Genomic DNA, 21,379 nt, shown 5'->3' with positions numbered 1-21,379 from the left:
TATGCTCATACTGTACATACACACACTGACTTCCTGATAACTTTTACACCAGACCCAGTTAGAGTCTACAGTTAATCTAGGCCATTCATCACTGAAAAGTGGGAGGAAGTTAATATATGCAGAGCAAACTCATGCAACATAGGAAAACTGTAAACTCCACACAGAGAGTTGATCAGAAACTGAACCCTGGTCCATGGCCTGGACTGATGCAGAACTGATGTAAATTGGTCACATTCACCTTGAGCTCAATATGTAGCTTGTCTTGGGCTGAATATTTCCAAGGGAATGCAGTGTTCCATTAAAAGTATTTAAGATAAATTTTTAAAGATCACTTTCACAGTGCAATTGATTATTGACACATCTCCAGTACTGATTCAGAAAACAGATAATCCTCTGCAGTTAGGGACTGGAATCACAACATGATCCATCGCAGTTTTGTACAGAGGATAAGTGGAGTTTGGAGGCAGTGATGTGCAGTATGGCGGGTGAGAGGGAGAGTTCAGCTGACGTTCACAGGAAGCTCACCCTTTGTCATTCCTTACAATTAGCCCATGTGAAAACAGCTAGTGGATTTCAATTTTAGCTTATGCTTTAGGGAAGCTCCTTCTTTGCACCCTTGTAATTCATACATCACAAGTTAATGGCTGACCACTAACGGTTACCACAATGCAGAATATGCAACCTTTGGGTGGATCGTGCTGTGATTTCACAACAAATAAGGCACACACATTCATATCAATCAAGGCACACACACTAGGAGAAAATGCAAAGGCCATGTCAACACTGACCAGACTAGCAAACAAACCTGAGCTTATGATGCTGTGTGGTAGAAATGCTAGCTCTGCTCCATTGTTTCTCCCGTGTTTAAACATCTTTACTAAATAACCTGATTAACTTAAATGCAACATTCTTTCAGTTCATGTCATTTAATTGCACATCAGCTTATGTGCTGAATTCTCTTTCTAACTAGCTGTCACAAAAATGCAAAAGCACGCTATGACACCTTCTGCAAGTAGGCAAAATTTTTGCTAAATAACATATTGTTAAATAATGTAATTATTTTGTGAAATGATGTCATTCTTTGGTAAAATAATACTTTTTTTGGGGAGCTACAATTTTTTAAGTGGTGGGAATAGTCGTCCATGATAAGTAATAACATTTCACGTAATGCTTTCCACTGGATGGGTGTTGGTTTTTTAGAGGAAAGTAGACACCCACTCTGCATAGACGGAATTAAACCAATGTAACTATGCCTCAGAGAAGACCAGGGTGTAGCTGTCAACATATGAATGACGTGTAAATAATAGACAAGGCCATCATTTGTTGGAAGGATTTATCCTTTTCAAAATAGTGTGGTTAGTGTGCACAGCAGGTGTTCAGTAAATATTACAAGACAAACAAATGTTAATGCCTAAATGGTTAGAAAAATAAATATTAGTCAGTCATTTCAGAATGCCCAAACACATGACACTAAAAATGACTTGGATATGAAATACACATTAAGCAGGCTTAAAAATACACATGTGCTAGACCAGATGTTTCCAAACTTTCTTAGAAAATGCCCATATGCTTTTAGTTTCAATTTAAGTGTAATATCCACTTCTCATAATTCTTGTTGTCTTTGGGAATTAAAAGGAGTGTTATTGTCAGAAGGTGAAAAATGAAGGGAAGATCCATAAATCCTGTCCATGCATTTTTAACCTTGTATTTCCTTATACAGAATTGGTGAGCATTATTACCAGTAGGCATATGGCAAGAACAATTCTTGTTATTTTTCTGGCATGCACACATTCACCTGACACATGCCCGTTTATAGGTGCCAATCAACCAGAAACAATTCTCTAAAATACAATTTTCCACATGAAGTGTTCACAAGTTGTGGCCTGTAGTGGACACCACAGAGGCCCAAACCCCGACACAGCCTTCAAAAATACAAATCCTGGTTCAAGTAAAAGTCTAATAGATTAGTCTATTATAATTATAACAAATACTTTCAAACAGGCTTTTAGTACAATGCAATTAAAGGTTACTATATCTTCTCTCTTTCCCTCTACTCCTTCCAGGAGAGCTTTGCCCTCTTCCAGCTAAATCTAACTCACCGGGGATTTCAGAGCAGCTCCATTTATATAAGATCTGGGAGTACTTCTGGTCCTAGGATGATTTACATGGAAACCACTTTTGGGTCAGACAGAAGCCCCACAAATTAGGAACCAATTTCCTGGTGGCACCCACGGCAATCAGCAGGACTGCTCCACAGTTCCCAGAATGCCCTGTGGGTGTGCATGCAGGTACTGCAGTCCAGAGATGCTGCCTTATAGCATGCTTGGATTAGTCCTGGCAGGTTGTCTACCCGATATCCCTCCATCATACTGGGCTTAGGTCCAGCCCTGCTGGGATGTCAGCATGCCCACATTTACATTGGTATTTCCTGTCAACCTCCTTGTTGAGGCAGGGAATGCCTTGTACTTCTACTTGCCCATTCACTACCTTGGCCTCCTGGGCAGGTAACCATGCACCACCCTGGCAGGGACACAAGCACATTACTGTTGTCCATCGCAAAGTGAATGGAATTAGTTTAAAAGTGCATTGATGTGACAATAATACATCCTACATGGCTAAACCAACATTCTCTAAGTTCAGCAATAAACACCAGGGTAAATAAAAAAGTGTATCCAAAATAATGTTTTAAGCCTTTTATATTGTTACTTGACTGTGTTGCTTCAACACAGGTCCAAACTGGTCTGGCTGATTTCAGGTGTGTTATATCTTTGCTAACACTGTCAATGTTACTTTTTGTATGATGTTATCCATTTTTTATGAGCTAAAACTATATCAGGGCAAAGATCTATTGTTGACTTTCAGAACAGTATGGAAACAATGTTTTGCGTCAGTAAAGCGTCAAGATGAAGAGTACCAAAGGGGAAAAAGATGAATCTATCCAAACCCAATACTGCTGACAATTTTAAACATACCTGTGACATGATTCTGGGGAACAGATATGTGATTGTTGGACTAAGTTTGTTCATAACTTAGGACATACACCAATCAGCCACAACATAAAAACATTGTGGCTAATATTGTGTACATCTCCTTTATGCCACCAAAACCGCTCTAACCTGTAGAGGCATGGACTCCACAAGACCTTTCAAGGTGTCCTGTGATATCTGAGTGCCAAGACTTTAGCAGCAGATCCTTTATATCCTGTAAGTTGCAGGGTGGGTCTCCATAGATCAGACTTGTTTTTCTAGCACATCCCATCAATGCTCGATTGAATTAAGGTCTGAGGAATTTGGAGGACAAGTCAACACATTCAACTGTTTGTCATGTTCCTCAAACCATTCCTGAACAATATTTGCAGTGTGGCAGTGCACATTACTCTGCTGAAAGATGCTGTTGCCATCAGGGAAGTTACATAGCCTGCAGTAATCTTAAGGTAGCATCCACATGAATGGCAGGAGCCAAGAATTCCTCGAAGAACAATGCTCAGAGCATCACAGCCTACCTAGCTTGCCTTCTTCCCATAGTGTATCCTCCTGCCATCTCTATACCAAGTAAATGACACACACGCACCTGGCCTTCCACATGACACATCAGACCAGGTCATCTTCTTCCATTGCTGCTTGGCCCAGTTGTGACCTTCACTTGACCATTGCATACACTTTCAGAAATGGACAGGGATCAGCTTGGGCACTCTGACCAGTCTGTGGCTATGCAACCCCATATGCAGCAAGCTTCCAGAAGCACTGATTGTTAGGTAAGAAGCACAAATGCCAGTCCATGGGCTTAATCACACAGCCAAAAAGAAAAGAGAGCATACAATCCTGTAACACTAACATATAATAAAAAGTGTCATTTAAGTTTTAATGTAGCTATTTGCTATAGATATGTTGACACAGTGTGATTGGGTGAAGCAGTGGCCTGTATTCATACCGCCAGTCACTGGCGGCAAATGTCAAGGATGAAAAAAGGTGATTGATGTTATTTACTTCAAAGCACATTAAGGACTAAACATACAAGAAACAAGAAAATGATTCCAGGCTTCATGTGTGTTTTCACCTTCATGGCATTAATGATAATGGTTGACTCTCTTTGCGCAGTTTAATGATGTTTTGCCAAAGAAAGAGTCCAGAAGCGTACTTGTGCATGTACACCAACATTTTTAGGAAATCATGTTATTCAAATTATTCCCATTTTGTATGTGCATGCAAGATGATAGACACAGGCAGAACATGTAGACTCCATTCAGACAATTGAACCCAGGTCTGTAGAACTGTACGGCAGTTACAGTCATCATGCTGCTCTTAATGTCTTTCAATTTAAACACCAGTAACTGGACTCTGATAATTCTATGAATTATAATACATTGGTCCAGTTAGGTTTGACAGAAGCAAAACTGAAGAGAGTTAATACAAGAGTGGTTTCATTAAAGACTGCTTGATTAATGGGTCCTTCTGCTTACCAGGCTATGACTGAGAAGGCTGTTTTTCATACTGAGGGGGAAAATTAAAACATAAAAAATAAATGACTTTACGTAACAGTAGTGCCTGGCTAGATGAGCCCATTGCCTCTGTATCAGTGTTTCAAATGTAGGAGTCTTCTGTGACAAGAGGAGATTTATAGTAGCCTTTTCTGCCAGTGGGATTCCCAAAGGAGTCGTAATCCATAGTAGGTTGCTTCTCTGCCTTGTCTGCGCTCTGCTGTGTTTATAAAGCACATCCACACTTGCCAGCCTGAGATTAAGAGGATGTGAAATTTGCTTTTCACTCCTCTCTCAGGCAACTGCAAATACGAGTATTTAACTTAATAAGAGGCTCCATGTTTAAAGACTATTGTTTTTTCTCCTAGCATTATGATGAAAATGGCTTAAATGTCCAAGAAAAGAGGATGACTACCTAACATGTTAAGGAATTCCAATGAGGGTTTGATACACATTTCCAAAACATATATGCTCTGAAAATGGATGACTGGATGGACAGAGAATTTTAACATAAGTATAAGTGGCAGCTACTCTTTGTAAAAACTTAAATTTTTTTTTGCAATAATAACTTAATAAATACTTTTGAAGATTGATGGTTACTAGACTTACTTTGTATGTTTTGTATTAATTTTTTATTTGAATGAACTTCACCAAATTAAATTTCATGCAGTTTGAACAACTTTTTATGTTTTTGCAATAATAACTTAATAAATACTTTGTCTGTTTTTGAAAATTGGATGTTTGAGACTGGTGGTTGCTGGACTTACTTTGTATGTTTTCTATTCATTTGAATCTGAATGAGCTTCACCAAATTAAATTTAATTTAGTTTACTTTTTTCATTGGCCAGATGACACTTGAATACTAATGAGCCATAGAGTAGTAGACATATGTATTCATTCTCTAAAGGATTAAATATGTTTTTAATCTTTGAAAATTAATCATTAATTTAAAAAAAGTAAAATTTTGGAGCGACTTAATTTCACAGTATAGACGTACTGCCTCACAATTTTGACCTAGGATAAGATTTATAAAACTTGTGTACGTACAAAAAGAGGCTTGAAATGTGTGTACGCAACTTCCACGATAAAATCAAATAGGGAAATGCAGCCAAGCCAGCTAAATGATGACTAACGCACACAATAATTCACATCACTGAGCCATTATTAGAATGTGCATTGATGTGTCAAATGTGATGAATATAATGTATAGATTCCATTTAGTTCCCTTTTATGAGGGCCAATGCTGTGTATTTCCACTAAAGAACTTTTCTGGTTTTTACTTTGGCTACCTGTTGTCACTTCTCAGGTCAGAAATATCTCAACCAAGCTTCAGTTCCATCATGCCAGCTGTGGTGGAAGTCATTAACCAACTGATGATAGTGCTGTACATGGTGACTGGCTTGTTGACAGAGTAACTGGCTGAACCCCCCAGTGTTCCATATGGCATGTACTATTCATTATAACAGCAATCATGTCATTACATGTGTCAGGTAATAGTGACTACCCGCCAGATGCTGGCGCCTTAAGATTTTCCCCGACACCCTATAATGCCGCACATGCTCTTAGATGCTCAGTTATGAAATGGACCATAAGATTCCATATATTCAGGTACTGGTTTCTCAGTGCATCAGCAAGGCTGCTCTACCTGACAATGAAAATCTGCAGCAACATGATTGCATATATACAAGGTTGATTAGCACACTCCATATCTGGTTATTTCAGGGTAGCAATCTGGCAGGATTTGAGGCACCAATGCACATTTACAAGATGATTGTGATTTTTATAAACTCAATTGTGTACAAACATGCATACACCACGTTTTATAAATCAGATTTTTTAAGTGTACACATTTTCCTCTTTTTTTGTTCTATGCATACTTTTACACTCAAATCCATGCAAAGTTTTATAAATAAGACCCTTGGTCATTGTCAGTGGGCCATTTTCATGTTCTCTCTTTGCTCATATGGATTTTCTTCAAGAATACCACTTTCCCCGGCATTAGTTTTATTGGCTGTTGTTTTAATTAAGGTGGTGTTGGCCGCAGAACAAGAACTTCATAGTGGTGACTTGTGTCCAATACAGGGATGGTTGCCGCCACGACAGGCTCTTGTGTCCTGCAACTCCATATGGGCTAAAAGTGTTAGGAAAATGGACTAGTTCACAATTTTGTTTTTACTTTGGTATTGTAATAATAGTTGTAGGACCTTGTTTTGTGGTATGTGGATTAGGAAAATGAATAAATGAATGAATGAATGAATGAATGAAAAATTGAGATTGTGTTCAACAGTTAGATTAGGGTTCCTTACTATAATTAAACAAAATGTATTATATGGTACAAATGTTGGGGTAAAAGTTTTTTTTTTTGCACAAATAAGATCAAACTCTAACAGAGTTGCACAAGGTACACAAGATAAAAAGCTTATTTAATTTATTGGCATTTACGCTAAAACCACATTTTATAATAAATAATAAATAAATGTTAATAAATAAACATGCAAATAAATAAAAGTGCAATTACAACATAATTTTGTATAGCACTCTTCCCTGAGTGTAGGTGCATGGCGCTGTGAACAGTTCTCGCTTAAAATACAATTAAAGATTAAACTAGCCACTAAATACAGAACTAGCACACATAAAAATACAGTTTTATTAAACACACAGAGAACAAGGTAGAAATTGATTTAACATAAATGAAAACCCACAGGTACTGTGAAATGTGACAATAAATAAAGAAAATGATGAAAGTGAGCAGGAGATGTGAGTGTAAATAAATGAATGTGGTACAGAATATGTTTTTGTTGATTATTTAATTATTTATTTTGTTCATAATATTCCTCCAAATGAAACATGAAATATGGCTAGAATTTAAGAGTTACTTTTAAAGATGAGAGGGAGGGCTCTGGTGCATGCTGTTTTTTGATTGGTGTCTCATCCGCAGAGTGGGTGCACATGCTTTGCTTGACTAGAAATCCTGCGAGACATGTGCATGCTCAAAGTTGTGACTGTGCACATGGACTATAAGTGCAAAAAATGTTTCCCAGAATTACTGGAGGTGAAGAGACTACTTTAATTCTATAAACTGAAATTCATCATTAGGAGCCCACATTTGTAATGTCTGCCTGCTGTAAGTATGGCATTTGATGGCTGAAGGTTTAGGTCTGGTGTACCAATGATTCACCAATTAACACACTGACTGCTGGACCATTTATTACCAGGGTACTGCAGCATGGGTCTATGCATACATGATAAATAATGAACTCTACCAAAATTTGTAAAAATGTAAAGAAATGTATTAGAAAACAATGGCTTTATTATAAACAATAACTCGAGCAAAAAGGTAAAAAAAAAAAAAAGTGGTTTATTTTAACTTGAAACGACTAAAAGTCTCCAATTGAATGACAGTCCTTAAAGGATGGCACCACGCAGAGTGTAGGATTAGAAGAACATGTGCTGCAAATAAAACACATTTCTTTGAACTGTCCACACTTGTTGCACACAACACATTTGGTAATTGGTGTTTGTGCTCATTGGTTGGCAGAATATCCATGTAGTGGACATTCATCACCTTGTGATGAAGAAAAGCCTTCAGACATCTATCCAAATCAGTTGTAGAGCCTACAGGTTTCACTTCATCCAACTGACAGTCGCTATTTCGATCACTGTCATTATCATCTAACTCAGGGGTGGTGAACAGTATCTGCAGGTTTTCATTTTAACCATTTTCCTAATCAGTTTTCACTGCTAATTAATTTTTTCCCCATCACATGTTCTCCCCATGTCTGTGTGGGTTTCCTCCTACAGTCCAAAGAGATGCAGGTTAGGACCATTGGCGATCCTAAACTGTCCCTAATTTGGTGTGTGTGTGTGCACGCCCTGCGGTGGGCTGGCGCCCTGCCCCGGGTTTGTTTCCTGCCTTGCACACTGTGTTGGCTGGGATTAGCTCCAGCAGACCCCCGTGACCCTAGATATAGCCGGTTGGATAATGGTTGGATGGATGGATTTTATAGCCCTGTTAGAAGAGTTCAGCCCTCTGAATTGATTCCTTTCTTCATTAAATGACAGCCAAGCAGAAAGGAGATGTGAAACGAGCTAACAGATGACCAGCTAAATTGGGGCTTCAAACATCAACCAATTTCACTCCAATCACTTTCTTAATGAGAAGCCAATTCTTGCTGTTAATTAAACCTGTTATTTAATTCCATGGCTTGTTGCTGCTCTCATTCTGCCATAGCACACATTTTGAAAACTGTTGTTTTACTGTTCTTTCGAAGAGCACTGTCAAAATGTTTTGGTGACCTGAGAGATCAGCCTTACCGAGGCCATCACCTCTCTTTAATTTCAGATATTCTGTAATGGGCACAGGGGAGCTGGTCATGTGGTTGCTTGTTTTGTGTCTCATTATTGTTTGGCTGCTAATTAAAGAAAAAGAAACAACTATGGGGCCTGAGTCAAGTTAATTAAAAGAAGTAATCAGCAGCAAAAACTGGTCACTAATTAAGAAGATGGTAAGAATGAAAACCTGCTGCCACTGTGGCACTTTAGGCCTGGAGTTTGCCACCCCTGATCTAACTATTCATCTTGCAACAAATCTAGTTGTTTCAAAACATCAGCAGCTTTATATCTTTTACGCGAAGGTATAACTATGGACTTCCTGTTTACGGCAGTATTTTCTGCAAGCTGTTGCATGTCAAAAAAAAAAATTGTATTGCTATCCCCTAGATGGCAACACTAGGGCAGATAACTGAGTCTTGGCAGCAAAACTCCACAACAAACTGGATACATCTTTAGTTATATTGTATGCCATGCCTTGGCAGGCTCAGTGAGATACAATTTAACTCGTACCTTGTATTCAAAGTGTTAAAGCACAGCATTTGCTAGAGATCACCCACTCAGCTTTGCTAAGTCAAAGTGACAGTTTTAATTAGAGCCTTATTTCGTTTTGTATTTGGAGGAATATTATGGACAAAATGAAACAAATAAATAAGCAACAAAAAACATTTATACATTTATTTATTTATGCTCATATTTCACATTTTTCTTTATTTACTGTCACATTTTATGGTACCTTTTCACTTATTTATTTATTTATTTATTTATTTAATTTGGTCTGAAATATTCCTCCGTAGAAGAGTACCACTTATTATTTATTTATTTATTTAATTGATCTGAAATATTCCTCCATAGAAGAGTACAGCTTATTATTTATTTAATTGATCTGAAATATTCCTCCATAGAAGAGTACCACTTAAAATGAAAAATTGTAATCTTTTATCAGCATGTACTGACTGTCTCCAGTCTGTCAAGAGTGCTATTACATTCAAAGCAGGTATGCACTTTGTTATTCTGTCTTAGTGGAAATAACAGCAGTTTCTATGAATAAGTATTTTCAACCTTCAAACATTGTGGCTTGATTCAAACACACATTTAAAGGAGTCAAATTATTTAGCTTTTAGAGTAGACAGTTCAAATCCACCAAACACATTTCTGACAAAGAAGCAGGGCACTGCTGACACCCACATTTCAGACTTGTGATTGTATCTTTCCCTCTGTGGTCAATTGATATGCAAAAAATGTACTCATTTTGCTCAAACTGTTTTATTTAGGAACAGGAGCTCCATGGCAACCAGAGTGCAACTCAGTAAGACATTGAGAACTAGCCCCAGAAAGCAGGAAATGAAACTGCCTGATTAAAACAAATATGATCATATTGTAATGCATTGTCATTACTCTCGCAGGTAAACAATTTGGTAGCACAATACAGCAACACAGGGTGCATAGTCACTTCAGTTTCTTACACAAAAAGCAAGAAAAATATTACATGAAAAAAAGAAGCCTCTGTGCCATTGTGGATAATGCTCTTTTTAAATTAAGGAAGTAGTTTGTAGTCTACTCTTTCCAAATTTCTGTTGATAAATAAGGCTAATTAAACACATTAAGCTGAAGAAAGTAGGAAAATAGAGCTGTTATTGTTATTATGCATTTTACGATATATTTTAAATTTAAAATCACCTAAACAATGTTCCAAAATGAAATAAGTGCTGATAAAAAGAAGATACATTTCACTTTTCAAGAGTCAGTTTCCATTGGTAAAGTCTAGTATCTGCTTGGATCCTTGCCTTTGCCTTTGTACATGGCAGCTCCACCCATTTTGTTTAGACTTGCCTCAAAAGAACTGGCATCTAATCCAAGTCTGTATGTTTTGTCTCTGTAAAGACTCATCATATGCCGTTAACTGTAAAGCTAGTTGTGTGGCTCAGTTGGATGTAGTGTATGCTAGAAATACATTGAACACACAAATGAGTCAAGAGGTTATGCTTGGAGCGACTAGTGGATAAGTTCAATTCTCATCTAAGTCCCTACTTTGGGAAGAAAGACGTATTTTGTGCAATGGTTGCAGAAGGGTCCCAAGATTTAACTGAGAAGTACTGACAGTTATTCAGGCAGGTGGGTGTGCTTTTTTTAGCAAAGGGGACAATGATTGTAGTCTTAAAGCAGGACGGAACGATGCTCTGACTGAGGGAAAGGTTGAAGATGGAGCACAGAACATCGGCCAGCTTGTTGGCACATGCTCTGAGAGCCCACCCAGGGATGTTGTCTGCTCCTACTGCCTTAAAGGGGGTGATTTTCCTTAGTGCTTTGTGTACCTGACCTGAAAAGACCATTGGGGGAGGGGAGGGGGTTTGGGTGGTCCAGGTGCATGTGTGCCTCCACTCTGTGCTGTTGCTGGATGTCACAAAGCAGGTGTAGAAAGTGTTGAGATCATCCGGCAGACTGTCTGTGGAGCTGATTGTGCTGGTGGTGGTCCTGTAGTCTGTGATGTGCTGTAGGCCCTGCCACATACTTCCAGAGTCAGCATTAAAATAGACACCCTCCATCTTTTCTCTGTACTGCCTCTTGGCTGCTGTGATGGCTTTTCTTAGTCCGTACTTTGCAGCTTTGTAATCCGTCTCAGTGCCTGATCTAAATGTAAGAGAGCGGGCACGCTGCATGTGGTGTACCTGACTGTTTATCCAGGGCTTTTGGTTGGGGAACTTCCTGACTGGTATTGTGGGCACAATGTTGTCAATACAGGTGCTAATGTACCCAGTCATGTACTCAGCATAGTCCAACATGCTGATAGAAGAGTCCTCTAGAGTAGCTGCAACCCTAAACACATCCCAGTCTGTCTGAGCAAAACAGTTCTGCAGGGTGCTCTCAGTCTCTGGGGTCCAAAGTTTAACTTGCTTAATAGGAAGGTTTGTTTGTTTCAACCTTTGTCTGTAGGCTGGGTACAGGAACACAGAGATGTGGTCTGATTGTCCAAAGAGGGGGCAGGGTGCAGCCCTGTATGCAGCGGTTATGTTGCTGTAAACATGATCCAGTGTGTTCTTCTCACAGGTGGGAATGTTCATGTGTTGGTGGTATTTAGGAAGTACAGTCTGTGAATTGCACTGATTAAAGTTGCCAGCTGTGATAAAAGCAGCATCGGGATAAGCCATCTCTAAGGTGCTGATGACGTCATGGAGTTTGCTGAGCGCTGTCGTGAAGGTAACTCACAAGGGGGATGTAAACAGCGGCCAAAAACACTGCAGTGAATTCCCTCTGTAGATAATAGGGTTGGCATTTCAGCAGTAAAAACTCCCCATCTTGTGATCAGTGCTTATAAACAGTCTGTACATCTTCATACCACGAGTTGCTATTAAACACACACACACACCTCTTAAGCATTACTGGAGGCTGCGGTGCAATCTCCTTGGTGCACAGACTGAGTCTGTAGCTGAACGGCACATTCTGGGACTTTGTTCGAAAGCCAGGTCTCAGTGAAAATTAGAGTGAAGCACTCTCTTATTTCCCATTGTGCTGAAATCCTGGCTCTTAGCTCCTCCAGTTTGTTTTCCAGAGACCGCACGTTGGCTAGCAAGAGGCTGGGTAGTGGTGGTCGGCTAGCGCAAGCTTTCAGCCTAGCGTGGAGCCCTCTCCTCTTGCCTCAGTGCTATGGGGTCTTTCTGGGTGTGGTTGTGGTGTTGGCTGCGGGAGCGAACAATGAACTGTAGCTCAGATATTCTATAACTGATAAATTCCAGGGGACTTTGTGAGATAGTAATGTCCAGCAATGCCCGTCTTCTGTATTATAGTAGTGCAAAGCATTTGTACGCTGTAGAGAAGGCGAAAAACAATAATACAAAACAAAACAAAAAACGGCATGGAGTGGAGCGAGCAAACACATCTGCCACGGAGGGTGCCATGTCGAGACTTGCAGTGCTCAGATCAAATGAATGAACATGATTCTACTTAAGTTTGAATATAAAAAGTTAAAAATTTCACAGGGTTCTTATATCTCAAAACTTATTGCGAAATGAAATAGAACTTGCCACACACGTGTGAGTAGGAGTCAATTAAAGGGCCTGAATAATGGCAATTCCCTGTCCGACCAGGAGGCGGTGGGGTGCGCTAACTATCTGTCTTGATCCCTTACATACCATTCTTGGGAAATCACACAGGGTCCTGTCGCCTGTGATAATGGCACTCCTGGTTCTGATGACTTTGATGGTGTCACTTCCGGTCCCGCCTCTGATAACGTCACTTCCATTTCCCATCTCATGTCTTTCCATAATATTAAGAATATTAACTTAGACTCTCTTTCCTCTGGTATTGATTCCCTTATGGACATTCATAATTTATCCACTCCTGAAGAACTGGTCTCACACTATAACACTGGACCTAATGGTATTCTTAACTCTGTCGCTCCATTAAAAACTAGATCTGTTTCTTTTTCCTTCTCTGCTCCCTGGTTCACGCCTAAACTTCAGCTTTTGAAAGCCAAAGACTGGCAACTTGAATGGTTATATAAAAAAACTGGACCCTTTGTTCACAAAGAGATGTATAAAAATTATATACATTATTACAAGGACTGTATTGCCCAAACTAAATCTAACTATTATACTCACATTATTTCTTCCAATGAAGGCAACAGTATCACACAACAATATCACATAACCCCCAGATTCTTTACCTTCTCACCTTTACTCAACTGAATTTTGCAATTCCCTTATGTCCTTTTTTAATGAAAAAATCCAGAAGATTCATTAGTGTCTCTGTACAGATTCCTCCAGTACTTCATTTGAATTTCTCCCACCAACACTCATTTTCCTCTTTTTAGCTTCCTACTTTCTCAGAAATCTCAGATCTTGTCTGTAAGTCTAAGCCATCCACCTGTCAACTGGACCCCCTCCCTACAGTTCTAGACAAAGCCTGCCTCCCCTCTCTGGTCCCTCTTATTTCTGCTATTTCTAATCTAGCCTTCATTTCCAAAATTCTTGAAAAAATAGTGGGCATTATGGGGAGCAGAACATTCAGTTACTCTGCTCCCCAGCTCTGGAGCTCACTACCATCTGAGCTTAGAAATATTAAGTCATTTTCACTTTTCAAATTTAAACTTAAAACTCATTTGTTTAAGACTGCTTTTTCTCTTTGATTACAATTGCTCTATCTGAATTTAACTTTTGTATTTTACTTTTGCTTATAATAATAATGTGTTTTGGCTATTGTTTGGTGGCCTTGAGTGTTTAGAAAGGCACCTACAAATAAATAAAATGTATTCTTCTTATTATTATTATTAATATTTCCGGCCCCAATGACATCATTTCCTACATTGGCTTTTAAAGCCACCATCTTGACTATTTACTACAGTTCTGTTTTGGACTCAGTCTTGGGAATAACTTGCTATCTTTAAAAATACCTTTTTGCAGCCAAGGCACATTATAAGGGTGGCTGCCCCAAACCTTTATGATGTCTTATTGTCATTCTTGTGACAAACTGAAAATTAAGAGTTTGATGAAACCAAGAATTAATTTTGTTTCCATGCTTTACTGATTTAAAAGTGGCATCACATACCCAACCTGATCAGCATTAAAACCAGAAACAGAAGAGGAGGAAGTGGAGAAAACAGTTAGCTGGGAAAGGAAGTGTTGCCACATTTCTGGGGTAAAATATGAACACCATACATCCACAGTTTCTTTCCACATTCACAAATTATCTTAGCAGGAAAAAAAAAGAATTGAGAAAATCTCATTCAGAAAAAAGAAATATAGCTTGAATAATCTATAGACAAATGGCGTAAATTAATTGACAGATGAGGCTTTGAGTTAAAACCCAGGAGGGAATAAGCAGGAAATGCAAAGTTAAAACATCTGAAATTATTGCAGGCACATATAAAAACTGAGCAGGTCAAAGAAAACTTGGTTAGTTTTGCCTTAGTTGCGGAATTAAGCATACACAGTATATGACCATCATCGCATGTCTGCTCCGCAATTAAAGCCAACAGATGGGGTGAAATGGGTCTGGCCATAAAAGAAGCCTATCAAATGTTTCTACCAACAGATGCTAAGAAGCAGGAATTCTGGCTTTATGATCCACCTGCCTTGATTAATTACTTCTACAACAAGGTGATTTTAACTTCTCAGAAGTTATTTGTCCAGGGCTGAAATGCGACAATAATTAATCAGAGCCCTTGGGTTATAACTTGTGACTGTCAGCCAAGTGCTAGCCTACTATACTGGCAATCTGTCCACTGCTGATACGGATGACCAATAAAAAGACTGAATGAAGAAATGCAATAGCAAGGTGGAGCTCTTTAAATATGGCCAGTTGAAGAATATACAGTACGTTTGTGAATTGTTTGACTCCTTATTAACTGATGCTCAATGAATCACCTGGGCAATCCATTCAAGCTCACAGAAATACAGCTTGTCATATTTTCTGTTCAAGACCTTCGATCAAATTAATCTTCATTAACTTAAAAACAAATAACAAGTGTGGCAAGCAGATGATAATGTCTCAACAGCTGAATATTTATACCCTTATTTTTCAGCATACAATTAACTACACTGTATGCACATTTTTCTTTTGCAGTTGTACCAAGGCTTTTTGACTCACTAGGTTTTCTCATTTTCAAAAAAGATCTCTTGTGTGTTTGATTTGGCATGGGAATTGAGAATAGGTTTGCGTCAAAATACTTGTTTGCATGACTGTAATGTGCCTGGTTCTGTTCCAGCTGGGAGAAAAATGAGTCAAATATATCCTGACACTTGAAAAGGGAGTTGCTGAAAGTCTGCATCATGGAAAAATCTACTGGTCATTATATTACAAAGGGTGAAGTGGTGCGACATAAATTTTGCATAACAACCCCTTTTTTGTAATATCTCATTTGAGGTTTGTTATTATATATTAAGTGATAGCAATTTAATTCTTGCTTTAATTTTTAATAACTGCTTTTTCAATTGTCAATGCAAGTTGTAAAGCTTTGTATGTTTTTATTTGTAAGTGTGTGAAGCAAATGCAAAAATTTGATTTTAAATTTAACACCATAATACTGCACAAACAATTTCTGTATTCAGAGATTTAAATCACAAAATACTGTATTGTGATCACAACTGAATATACTTAACAACACAGGGAGGAAGGAGAATTTTTCTTTTATCATATTGTGTGATGGAAACACACAGAAGGGGTATAGTTACACAACAACAACAATATTTATTTATATAGCACATTTTCATACAAATGGTGTAGCTCAAAGTGCTTTACAAGATGAAGAAAGAAGTGTTTATATGAAACAAAAATAAGATTAGGTAATACTAAGTAATACACAATAAAGTAAGGTACACATAACATCCCACTAAACAAAACATGAAAATCTTCCCAGCTTGATGTTCAGGTAAGCAAACTGTGCGGGATCCCTGATTACGCAGAAAGAGAGAGAGAAAGAGAAGAGAAGTATGAGTCTGAGCTCCATCTTGGCCCCTCATCTTTGACTTCTAATCACGTTTGTCTTGTTATTTAGCTTGGTAAAACCTTTTATGTCAAAATCACGAGATAGGAGTTGGGGTTAAATAAAGGAAGACCCGTCTCATCTGTACTACCACAATGCATTGGTAATCAGGGTTATTAAGCACCTGGAGCCTTGTGTGTAAAATGTCGTTAGTCTCAAAAATGTGTTCAAGCCATTTCTTACTCAAATGTTGTGAATTTATTAAACACAAACTTTTCATTAAAATTGGATTAAAGTTATGGAAAATTTCAACGATCAGTAATCCCTATGCAGACTTTTTTGGTGTTGGCATTTTAGGGACTCCAGACTCCAGCACAATGAAGTGAAACAGAAAATCTAATTTCATTGCACATTTCAATGACCCATCAATCACATTTTGATGTTCTTAAACTTATTCCATCACAGTTTACTGACATATTTTCATAATAATGCTCTCTTCAAAGTTTGTAATAACATAAATCTTGTTATTAATTGCCTTAGTGTGTAGCCTGTCAATTTGGTCTATAAAAATGGTGTGCTGTGAGCGATTATTTGATAAAATAAAGGAATTGTGGGTTCAGCAAGGCCCAATCACAACAAAATTAGTCAGACATGTTTGAGCACCACATATTAGTTGTACATTAAATGAATTAAAAAGTGCTTTCTGTTTCCAAAAGTAGATTCGTTCTGTTATGGTGCCTTTATTACAATATGCGTGTAGTCAATTGCACCAAATACTTTAAGTCAATCATCAATCGATGCAAGTTGTCTTTTGATCCTGGCCTTCTCTCACTGATTGTAAAGGAAGTTTCTGGATAGCAGATAGTAAATATATACCAGCACATTGTGCACTGTCCTTGCATGCATTTAAGCATGATTGTAGTAGCCCCTGCTCTCTGAAGGAACCATATCTATTTTATAGCACATCACAAAGAGTAAGAGGAAGCAGATACAAAAGGGAGTACATTGACATGCTATAACAGAGGTAAACTCAAATCATGACTGGCTCTTACATACAAAGGACGGTGTATGTAAGGACGGTGCATGCATTGATCAGGATCGACCGGTAGATCAGAAAGGGAGTGCAGGTAGATCATGTTGCATTCAAAACATTTTTTTTAAATGTTAGTCTATCATATATCCTTCCTATGGCATTTGTAACTTAATTGACATACAAGACGGTCTCTTTTCTTCTAACACACTGGTCATCCCGCACGCACGATCAAACGCGCGAGCTACTGCAAAACTCTGGCTATCTAAGTGATCTAGTTAGCCTTCCAATTTATATCGACTAAAGAAGGGATTTAAAAAAAAAATTGTTGTTTATGGGCTGGATATGGAATTGGAAGAGTATTTTTTTCTCTCACAATGTCATAATCGAAGTCCGTCTGATTTGTCAATCTATAATTGTTATTCCAAAGGAGGAAAATGTGGAAAGGCACTTTTGAACTGTTCAGAAAAACTACGAAACTGACTTTCTTCTGAAAAGCGATCTGAGAAAGAGAAAGGTGAGGGAACTAAAATCGCAGTTGAGACGCAATGGAAGGCGTGTGTGCAACTTGACAGCATACGCTACAGAGCAGATTGAAAATTGTCTGTCACACTTTATCTAATGGAAAAAAAGTAATGATTCGAGTGTTGCCCAATGTAGCGGAGTAAGAGTAGCGTTTCTTCTTCACAAATGTACTCAAATAAAAGTAAAAAGTATGGTGCAGTAAAACTACTTTTAGAAATACCGTTTTTTTAAAAAGTTACTCAAGTAAATGTAACTCATTACGACCCACCTCTGATACTATATATATTATTTTTAATGTAGGTAGATCATTTTGCCATTTTAAAAGTAGTGTAAAAGACGCTATATAGTGCCCGACCCGGCACAGACTATGCAAAGGCACGTGTAAAAGTCACACAGGCTTTTTATTTTTCGTTACCCGTGGGTGCACATTCCCCGTGACCCACAGGCAATACACAGTCCCAAAAGCACTAAAACAACAATAGCAACAACTCTTCCACCTTGCACCACCACTCCTCCCAGGCAACCTCGTCCTCTTCCTCCCGATTCCGGCCCTTTAGTGGTGGAGGCTGGCCCGTTTTATAGCCATCCCGGAAGTGATCCAGGTGCTTGACCACCTTGTCCCAATTGCACCTCCGGGTGGGGCTAATGACTTGTCCAGCCGGGTTCTCGAGTCTCTGCAGCACCCCCTAGCGGCCACCCCAGCTCCCACCCAGGCTGTAGAGGACTCCATGTCCCATGTAGCCATGCGGGAGACTGGGGAATGAACATCGACCATGGAGGCTGCCACCAAGCGTCCCGGGGGAGGTATTGAGCTGCCCATGGTGGCTACCCCGGAACATATGCAGCAGAGGCGTCCTGGCCGGGCATGGGACCCAGCTGTCCATCACAGTAGCTTGAAAGCCAAAAAAGTGTGGGCACCCCTGACATAGATTGTTGTAGACACGGAACACACATTAAATGCATGTGTTCCAAATAACGATATACAGTAATCCCTTGCTATATCGCGCTTCGACTTTCGCGGCTTCTCATGCAGATTTTATATGTAAGCATATCTAAATATACTGTATAACGGGGATTTTTCGCGGGTCCTGCAGACAATGGGTCTTTTTACTTCCTGTACATGCTTCCTCAGTTGGTTTGCCCAGTTGATTTCACACAAGGGACGCTATTGGCGGATGGCTGAGAAGCTAACCAATCAGAGCACGCAGTTAAGTTCCTGTGTGCTGAATGGCTCAGCGACAGAGCACTATATTCGATTCCGCGGAGTTAACCAGGAAATCTCGTCTCGCTCATTCAGGATCAACGTGCTTCGCTGTGTAAAGAATTAACTTTTGTGCTCTTTTGTGTTTATCTTTGTGCACAGTCAAGCCCTTCATTATGGCTCCAAAACTATCTGCTCCTGATACTGCTTCAGGGGCCGTGCCCAAGTGCCAACAGAAGATGTTAACGATTGCCGAAAAGGTAAACGTTTTGGATATGTTGAAGAAAGGGTAAAGCTACACCGCTGTAGGACGTTATTATGGCATCAATGAGGCTACAATTCTTTTTATTTAAAAAAGTAGGAAAGGAATATAAGATCTACGGCTGCAGTGTCCTTTTAGACAGGGTGGAAAACAAGTTGTAAGTGGATGTAATAAGGTAGTAGTCTGGATGGAATCTGCTTTAGGGATTTGGATTGAAGACTGCCGGAAGAAGAACAGAAGAGGCTCCTTTAGAAGAGCTGTAACGCTCTCCTTTGTTGTGCAGTAAAATTAAACTCATCATTATCGGACAAGTCATCGTGTCATTGTTGGTGAGTAACCATAATTAATTTTCTACTTACAGTACTTAGTACATGTATGTACGTTTAGTGTCACTGTACACACATTTACTGTATATCATTTTTCTTGTGTTGTACGTATTTATTGCTGGTAGCCTGTCTACCGTAATGGCTGTAACATATGTGATATTGGAGACACTCGATATCTTTAAAATAATATTTAGGTTTTACTGTATATAAACAGTGTGTTTGCATACATAATTTCAATGACTCTTACCTAATATCTAAGAGAATTCAAAGGGTTTATGCTGTATAACTCTGCAGGGAATATTTATAAACACTGTGGGAGAGTTTATAAGGGCTAAAAATATATAAAAATAACCATACAAACATATGGTTTCTACTTCGCGGAATTTCACCTATCGTGTTGGGGTCTGGAACGTAACCCCCGCGATCGAGGAGGGATTACTGTAGTATTTATAAAAGGTGTGATTTTGCTTGACTTTTCACTCTATACAACTCCAAGCAACTGACACGCAGGTAAACAGACTTGAGGTGAGAAAACTGTGAGCCAGTGGGGGATGTAATAGCAGACTGCTTGCTGTTTGCTGCTTATCAACACATTTAAAAGACAAAAGATGCTGACAGAGAGGTGAGAATTGATTTAAGGTGGGACGGATCTACGAGTTTTTTCGTAGGCTCTGGTAATTCTAGTGTTAATCCAAAATGCTGCTACAAGAATTATTACAAGAACAAGAAAGTATGAACATATAACTCCAGTTCTTAAATCCTTACACTGGCTCCCGGTTAAGTTTAGGGAAGATTTCAAAATCCTCACATATCCTGTTTCTCTTCTTGGTACTCAAATGTGGAATTTGGTGCCATGGCCCACCTGCCAAGTTGTTTTTCCTGCCTAAGGTAAAGTCATCCCTGATGGAGGATCGTAGGAATTGGATTGGCTGGCCACGGAATTGTTCAGCTGTGGAATGACCAAATGAGGGAAGCAGCTTGATGGCTGAGGTCTCCAGGACTCTAAACAAATCCAAATCATATTATGTGATATCATCTACTGTTAAATTCTAGTCTGTACTTTTCTAAATGTTTATTTTTTTACTATATTGAGGATTTGTTCTGATCTGTGTAATGTATTGTATTGTATTGTATTGACCCCCTTCTTTTTGACACCCACTGCACGCCCAACCTACCTGGAAAGGGGTCTCATTTTGAACTGCCTTCCCCAAGGATTCTTCCATTTTTTCCTGCAAGGGTTTTTTGGGAGTTTTTCCTTGTCTTCTTAGAGAGTCAAGGCTGGGGGGCTGTCGAGAGGCAGGGCCTGTTAAAGCCCATTGCGGCACTTCTTGTGTGATTTTGGGCTATACAAAAATAAATTGTATTTTATTGTATTTCTGCCCAGCTTCCTGTTCATGAACTTACCTTTATAAGTGCAGCAATACTTTGGTGTTTTATTTTTTGACCTCTTTTCCTGTTAAAGCCTCAATGCCTTCTGTTGTCTAGGTGGCTTACCAAAATTCATTAATGTACTTCCCACTTGGGCAGCTTCTTGGAGGTACAGTATATCTAGTGCATTCTCTCCTTTTCTAACTTTTACTCTTTCTCTCTCTCTCTCTCTCATCTGCACAGTCTTTACATCTTCCCTACATTACTTGAACTTTTTTATTCCCTTTCTTTTCTATTGCTGCCCCCAGAAATTTCAAGTTATTCAGATCAAAGGCTCTACTGTCCATCCCAGTTGGAGTAAAGAGATTGGTTCTTACCTATCCTGGAAGTGATCACACAGGTCATTCGGATCCCAGGACCTCCCAGTCACCACACAAAACT

This window comes from Polypterus senegalus, chromosome 10, assembly GCF_016835505.1.
Source record: "Polypterus senegalus isolate Bchr_013 chromosome 10, ASM1683550v1, whole genome shotgun sequence".
Classification (NCBI taxonomy): Eukaryota; Metazoa; Chordata; class Cladistia; order Polypteriformes; family Polypteridae; genus Polypterus; species Polypterus senegalus.
The sequence above is the reverse complement of the archived record's forward strand: the minus strand, read 5'-3'. Positions refer to the sequence as shown.